The sequence below is a fragment of the Phyllostomus hastatus genome, unplaced genomic scaffold (genome assembly GCF_019186645.2).
Source record: "Phyllostomus hastatus isolate PE091 unplaced genomic scaffold, TTU_PhHast_1.1 phas_scaffold_1066, whole genome shotgun sequence".
Taxonomy (NCBI): Eukaryota; Metazoa; Chordata; class Mammalia; order Chiroptera; family Phyllostomidae; genus Phyllostomus; species Phyllostomus hastatus.
In genome coordinates, this window is record NW_025334004.1 from 4,631,585 (window position 1) to 4,638,337 (window position 6,753).

At 41.8% G+C, this 6,753-nt stretch overlaps 1 pseudogene; it reads left to right on the forward strand.

Annotated features, from left to right (window-relative positions):
• The first annotated feature begins 306 nt into the window (after positions 1-306).
• On the forward strand, positions 307-404 carry LOC123829165 (annotated as a pseudogene).
• The last annotated feature ends 6,349 nt before the right edge of the window (positions 405-6,753 follow it).

Genomic DNA, 6,753 nt, shown 5'->3' on the forward strand with positions numbered 1-6,753 from the left:
ATTGGGCTCTCCTGTTACATTGTAATAGTAACTACCATTTATTGGGTATCTCCTGTACCTAAGAGAAACTGGCACTTAAGAAACATCACACTCAGAAAGGTCTGTTGAGCTTGCCCAGTGTCACAAACTTTAAAGTGACAGAGCCAGGAATCCACCCGTGTATTTGACTATGTAGCCTGCTTACTGCCTGCTCCCCACCCACCCCTTACTTCAACATATTCTTTCCTCTGCTTAGAGCACACATTTTGGATTCCCACCTTTCCCTTCATTATAGTCCATTCTCTTACTTTATGAAAAAAAGGTATAAAGGCTGTACTTTCAGGGATCATTTCTATAGTTCATTACTAAAGGAGAGGTATACCCTCACTTATCTGGAATCTTCTACGTGTATTGTCCCAAGGGGTAAAATCTCCTTACTGACCATAAAAGGAACAACAATTCGAACAATTGGTTTTGGGGAAGCCCCTTTGAAAAATAAGCCAAAGCGCATAAAAATCTACCTAATGCTTGTCTTCTTTATACATATTTCCATTAAGGGCAAAGTGTTACTTTAGAACCAGGGTATTTTGCCCAGCGTTGGGATATTCTGAATTAAGTTAGAAGGGCAGTGGGAGTGACTGTGCCTCTCTCTCTTTCGGACTACTATCAAAAAAAAAAAAATGCAATGCTTTTGAGAGAGTTCAATGGTAGCAAAGCAAAGACAGCACAAAAAAAACTTTTTAAGGAAGCAATTCTTTTCAGCTATTTTAAAGATACTCATCCTAGCCCTGACTGGTGTGGCTTAGTGAGTTGGGCATCGTCCCGCAAGCTGAAAGATCACTGGCTGGATTCCAGGTCAGGGCACATGCCTCAGATGCAGGCTGGGGCCCTGTCTGGGAGTGTACAAGAGGTGACCAGTTGACGTTTTTCTCACACATTGATTTTTCTCTCTTTCTCTTTCTCCAACCTTTCCCCTTTCACTAAAAATAAATAAAATCTTAAACAAAAATTCTTCACTTGAGCACTTGTCATTAGGTGAAAAGAGAGGCCCCTGCAAATAGCCCAGACAGTAATGGTAGCAACGCTGATTATTTTTTTAGTGTAACTAGAATGATTTTTAAGAATACTAACTTTTAAAAAAGATGTTGGTTAATACCCACAGGTAAACTTCTTATAAGATTTCTCTCAGATTATTTGTACATAATCCAATAAGGTAGTTAAATCCTATTTTATCAAATCAGATTATGTAATATTTATTCAAATTACAGTCAATTTCCATTTTATCTTCTGGATTATTTAATTTTTAGTATCTCCCAATAACAGCCCTTGAATCTGCTAGTTGCCGGACTAATCAATTATTAGCTATGTGATAGAGAGTGGCTATATGCTCTTCCTCAATGCGCAGAAAAAACATGTTTCCCATTCTCCCTTGCAGTTAGATTAGGGCCGCATGCCTGGGTTCCTAAGGAATATGAGCAGCAGTAGTGTACACCACTTCCAGGCCTACCTAGTAATAAACCCCACTGCATGATTATTCAAGCCCTCTCTTTCCCTTCTACAAGGTCAATACTGCAGATAATCACATAAAAGGAACCAAGTCCTTGTTTTGAAGGCAGCTGCACAGGAGAGTCACTCCACTTACACTGGGGCCACGAAGTGAACGAGAACTAAAAGTGTGTAATTATGTGGTGGGTTTCCCATATAAGCCATAAGCCATAAAACAAATTATTTGTGTGACTATTTCTTCAGGATAGTAAGAACTAGTGCCTTTCTAGATGCACAGAAGAGAAATCGATACATTACATGCTACAGGTGCCTTAAGGAATTAGGGGTTAATTCTCTCTGGGAAACCCAGATTGAGAAAGGCTACTTTAGACTGAAGGCTTTTTTTCCTTTAAATTTAAAAAAAATATTGTATTTATTTCTTTTTAGAGAGAGGGGAAGGGAGGGAGAAAGTGAGGGAGAGAAACATCAGTATGTGGTTGCCTCTTGCACACCCCCTACTGGGGACCTGGCCTGCAACCCAGGCATTTGCCCTGACTGGGAATTGAACCGATGATCTCTTGGTTCATAGGCTGGCACTCAGTCCACTGAGTCACACCAGCCAGGGCTAGACTGAAAGCTTCTTAAGGACGGAAACATCTGCCACATGGTAGATGCTTGATAAATATTTGTTAAACCTGTTATACAAACCTTTGTAATCTATATACTCAGTTTTTGGATTGAGAAAGTAGCTATGTTATTCCTGCTTTTGGAGGTGGCTTTGCAGCAGGAGCTACATATTCAATCTTCTTCCCTTTTTTAGATTTTATTTATCTGTCTCTAGAGAGAGGGAAAGGGAGGGAGGAAGAGAGAGTGAGAAACATTGACATGAGAGAGAAACATCTTTTGGTTGCCTCTTGCAAGAACCCTAACAGGATGGAACCCACAACCTGGGCACATGCCCTGACCAGGAATCAGATGGGTGACCCTTCCCTTTGCGGGACAACACCCCACCAAGTCAGCCACAGCAGCCAGGGCTCAGTCTTCAGTCTTTTAATAGAATTCCAGGGGTTGTTGGGTCCACACTTTGATGAGACGGGCGCAGCCAAGGTGGTATGACGGGTGCCAGGTCCACATGTTGAGAGGCAGTAGAATGCAGTGGAGAGTCACACAGACTCTGGAACCAGATTTCAATTCCAGTTCCCCTCTCTATTTTTTATACAAATTTAAGAAGTTATTATTTAACATGGGCTAGGTACTTTTATAAGTACTTTACGAATATTACCAGATTTAAACTGCTTAACACCTCTATGTAGTAGATACCTTTACTATTCCTGAATTGCTCCATGCCTCAGTTTCCTCCTCTGTTAAATGGGGATAATAACAAAATACCTCATAGGGTTATTGTTAGAATTAAATGAGTATAAAGTGCTCAGAATAGTATCTGGCACATACAAAGTTAGCTATTGCTACAGGTAGAGACTGACCAGGATAGGAGATCAGCTTGAGGTAACTCAATCTTTCCATTTTATGCTCACTTCAAGGGCAGAGATGAAGTTATTTTGAATGGGAAGTAAATCTTGAGCATCTTCCAATCAAGTTGACTCTATTTTTCTACAGGAAAACTCAGTAGCTGGTGTTGAAATAAAAAAATGTAGAAAAGATACCTCTGAAATCCAATTTTCTGCATCTGCTCTGCCATCTCCCAAGTCCACATTATCATCCTGTCTTACTAGGATGGCTACAACAGCTTCATAACTGGTTCAAGAGCATCCTCCAGTTGAGTGGTTTCTCATTTCTCCTAGAATAAGGACTCAAGTCAGTAACTTAGCTAAACCTTGTAGGATCTTGCTTTGGCCCATCCCTCCACACTCATTCCTGGTCATCTGTCCGAATGGTCTCCCCCTGGCAACCCCTTCCCCACAACCTCCCAGACACATCCGCCTTCATTCGTTATTCAACAAATAGTTTTTGATCTCCATGTACTTGAGGAGTCATTGAGGATGCATCAATGACCAAGAGAAATGTAGTTCTTGTACTCACAGAACTTACATTTTAGCAGGTGGGGGGACAACAATGATATCACCACCAGAGAAATACAATAATTGCTACTGGTAGTATGTATGAGATAGGAATTGAGCTGGTTAATAAAAAGGGACCCACTTGAAATAAAATAGTCGGGAAATTTTCTCTAAGAACGTAATACATACAATTTTATTCTAAAAAGTCATTAAAGGGTTGTAAGCCAGGGAGTGACATGATCATTTCAATTTTGAAAAGGTTAGTTTGGTCATTCTATAAAGAATGGTCTGGAGGGGAGCAGGGTCTGATTCAGGAGATGAACTGGGAGGGTATGGTATGGTCTGGGCGATGAAAAGAGTATTTATTTTACTTATAATGACAAAGTACAACACATATATTTGTTTATGAACTATATTAGGGTGGGGAAGGAAAAGGAGACCTCAAAGATGATTCTTGTCCTGACCAGTATGGCTCAGTTTGTTGGGCATCCTCTTACAAAGTAAAAGGTTGCTGGTTTGATTCCCAATCTGGGTACATGCCTGAGTTGCAGTCTGGTCCCTCTTTGGGGTCATGTGAAAGGCAACTGATTAATGTTTCTCTCACACAGTGATGTTTCTCTCCCTCTTTCTCCCTCCCTGTCCCTCTCTCTAAAAATAAATTAAAAGCTGATTCTTTTGTTTTGAGTAACTGGGTAGATTCCTGGTGGTGTCATTTACTGAGATGGAGATTAGGGAGAAGAGGATTTGAGTTTTGGAATGAAAAATTAGGTCCCACATTGAGTATATTAAGTTAGAGATGCCTGCTATATACCCAAGTGGAGATGTTAGGTGGGCACTTAGATATTTGCATCTGAGTGGAGCTCAGAGGAGGCATCTGGGGAGAATAAGGAATTTAGGGCATCACTGGTATAAAGATATTTACATACATGGGAGTTGATGATGTTGCCAATGGGAGACTGTAGGAAAGAGAAAAAGGAGGACTCAGAACCAAGCTCTGAGGACTACCATAATTTAGAGCTTAGGCAGAAGAGATAGAGAAGGAGACTAAGAGACCTGGCTGATGTGGCTCAGCGGATTGAGTGCTGGCCTGCAAAGTAAGGGGTTGCTGATTCAGTTCTCAGTGTGGGCACAGGCCTGGGTTGTGAGCCAGGTCCCCGGTTGGGTGTGTGCAAGAGGCAACCACAACCATACGATGGTGTTTCTCTCCCTCTCTGTCTCCCTCCTTTCCCTTCTGAAAATAAATAATTTTTTTTTTTTTAAAAAGAAAAGGAGACTAAGAAGGGTGGCCAATGAGGTTAGGAGTAAACAAGGAGAAAATGACTTTTTGCTAACCTAGAAGACAAATGAAGAGTTTCAAGGCTGAAACATTTAACTGTGTGGGTATTACATTCAACTCTGGAATGCTTCTTGGAGCTAGAATAAGGCAGAGAATCCACTGAATTTTGTATTTATTCTCCCCCCAGGTATTATGTCCCCTAGGCCTAGAATGCTTACTCCTCTCTTTAAAAACAAAACAAAACAAAGCAAAGCAAAGCAAAACAAAACAAAACAAAGCAAAACAAAACGTAGTTAAGTCCTAATGTCCCTTGGAGATCCAGATCAAACATTATTTACTCAGGTTCCCTGTGACATAATAGTCTTACAGCTCTAAGAACATTCCCTTCAAACCACTTAGTATAGTTGTACTTTCAATTATTTGTATTTTTTAACTTGATTGCCTCTCCCATTAGAAAGCAAGCACCTTAAAGGTTAAGTGTCTGTTTTGCTCACTCCCCTCCATTGTTTCCCTAACTCCTAGCCTAGTGTTCGGAACACAGAAAGTTTTCCATAAATGTGTGTCAAACAATAAATGTAGTGCCTCAAGGGTTCAAGATCTGGAAATCAGTTAACAGCTAATAAAAGCTATAAAGGCAGTATATAAGGTTTGACAGGAATCATGGACTTAAGGGCAGACTTGTCTGAAGGAGCAGTGGAGACTGACACAGAGCCCTCTAAAGACTTTAGTTCCAGCCTGAGTAGGAAAAGTTTTAAAACTATCCTGCTTTCTTCCCTTTTACAACTACTTTCTTTTGCTCATTTTTACCCCTGGCCCTGAATCCTCTTCCATAATCCAAACTGGCTCACCTCAAACATAATTATTTTGTGGGGAAAGAAGGCAAGCTGAATGAGGAGACAGCAGGGAGTTAGTGAGGGGAGGAGGAGATATGGGAGATATAAATACAGAATGATAAGGAAAGGGACACAGTAAGCTCATGAAGCTACTAATTCTAAAAATGCTACTAACCAAGAAAAGTAGTTGGAAATAAGACCACATGTAAAAGGGTCTTGAACTCACTCAGCTGAGTTTAAATCTCAGTTCCACCAGTAATTTCCTTTGAGCAAGTTACTTAACCATGTGAACTCAGTTCCCCCTGAATCTATTAAAATGGGGGATAATAATAGTACCTGCGTCAAAGGCTTGTTCTTCTCAGGATCAGTAAGGCAATCCATTTTATAAGCTTAGAACCATGACAGACACAAGGTAAAATGAATGTTCAGTTAACGTTAGCAGTTATTTTTCTTTAAAATGAAGTACAGCCGGGAGAGACGGCCTAAGTAATATTTGCTGGTAATACGGATGTGATAGCACCACACTCAAAATAAGTGGATCACTTTAACAAAAGCAGAGAAGGATGTACTGGCACTTAAATTTTGGGCATGCAAAGACCTTGATTATGTATGGAATTTTGATTGTCACAGTCCAGCACCTCGCAACGGTGGCTACTTTATATTTTCAGAAAGGAAAAATAAAGATAAATGCTTATAAAAACCTATTCTGGGACAAATTTTCGTACAGAAGGGCCGCTGTAGACGGTTGGGCACCGAGAAAAGAGACTCTCGGGATGCGGACAGCGCTCGTTCTAAGAAAATCTCCGGATGCCAGAGAGAGGGCCGGGCACTGACTAGCCCGTCATTCCTCCACCGGTCCTTAGGGGAGTCGCGGGGCTAAATCTGGTGGCAGCACCTCACCACCGGGCCTTCACCGCACCTATATTGTCAGTCTGCGACCGAGAATGGTGTGCTTAGTAGTCACTAGGCAACGCCATTCGCCGCATGGCGCGCCCAGCCTCGTGGGAAGCTCCAATCTTCTACACTCCCGGCCCCTCCTACCCCTCCGCCCGTGGGTCGCGAGGCGTTAGAAACCATCTTCCAGGAGCGGCTGAAAGGCCCCTGGAGCGAGCCGGCGGCGCTCCTGACGTTGTTCAGGACGCTCCGCCCACTCCCAGCGTTC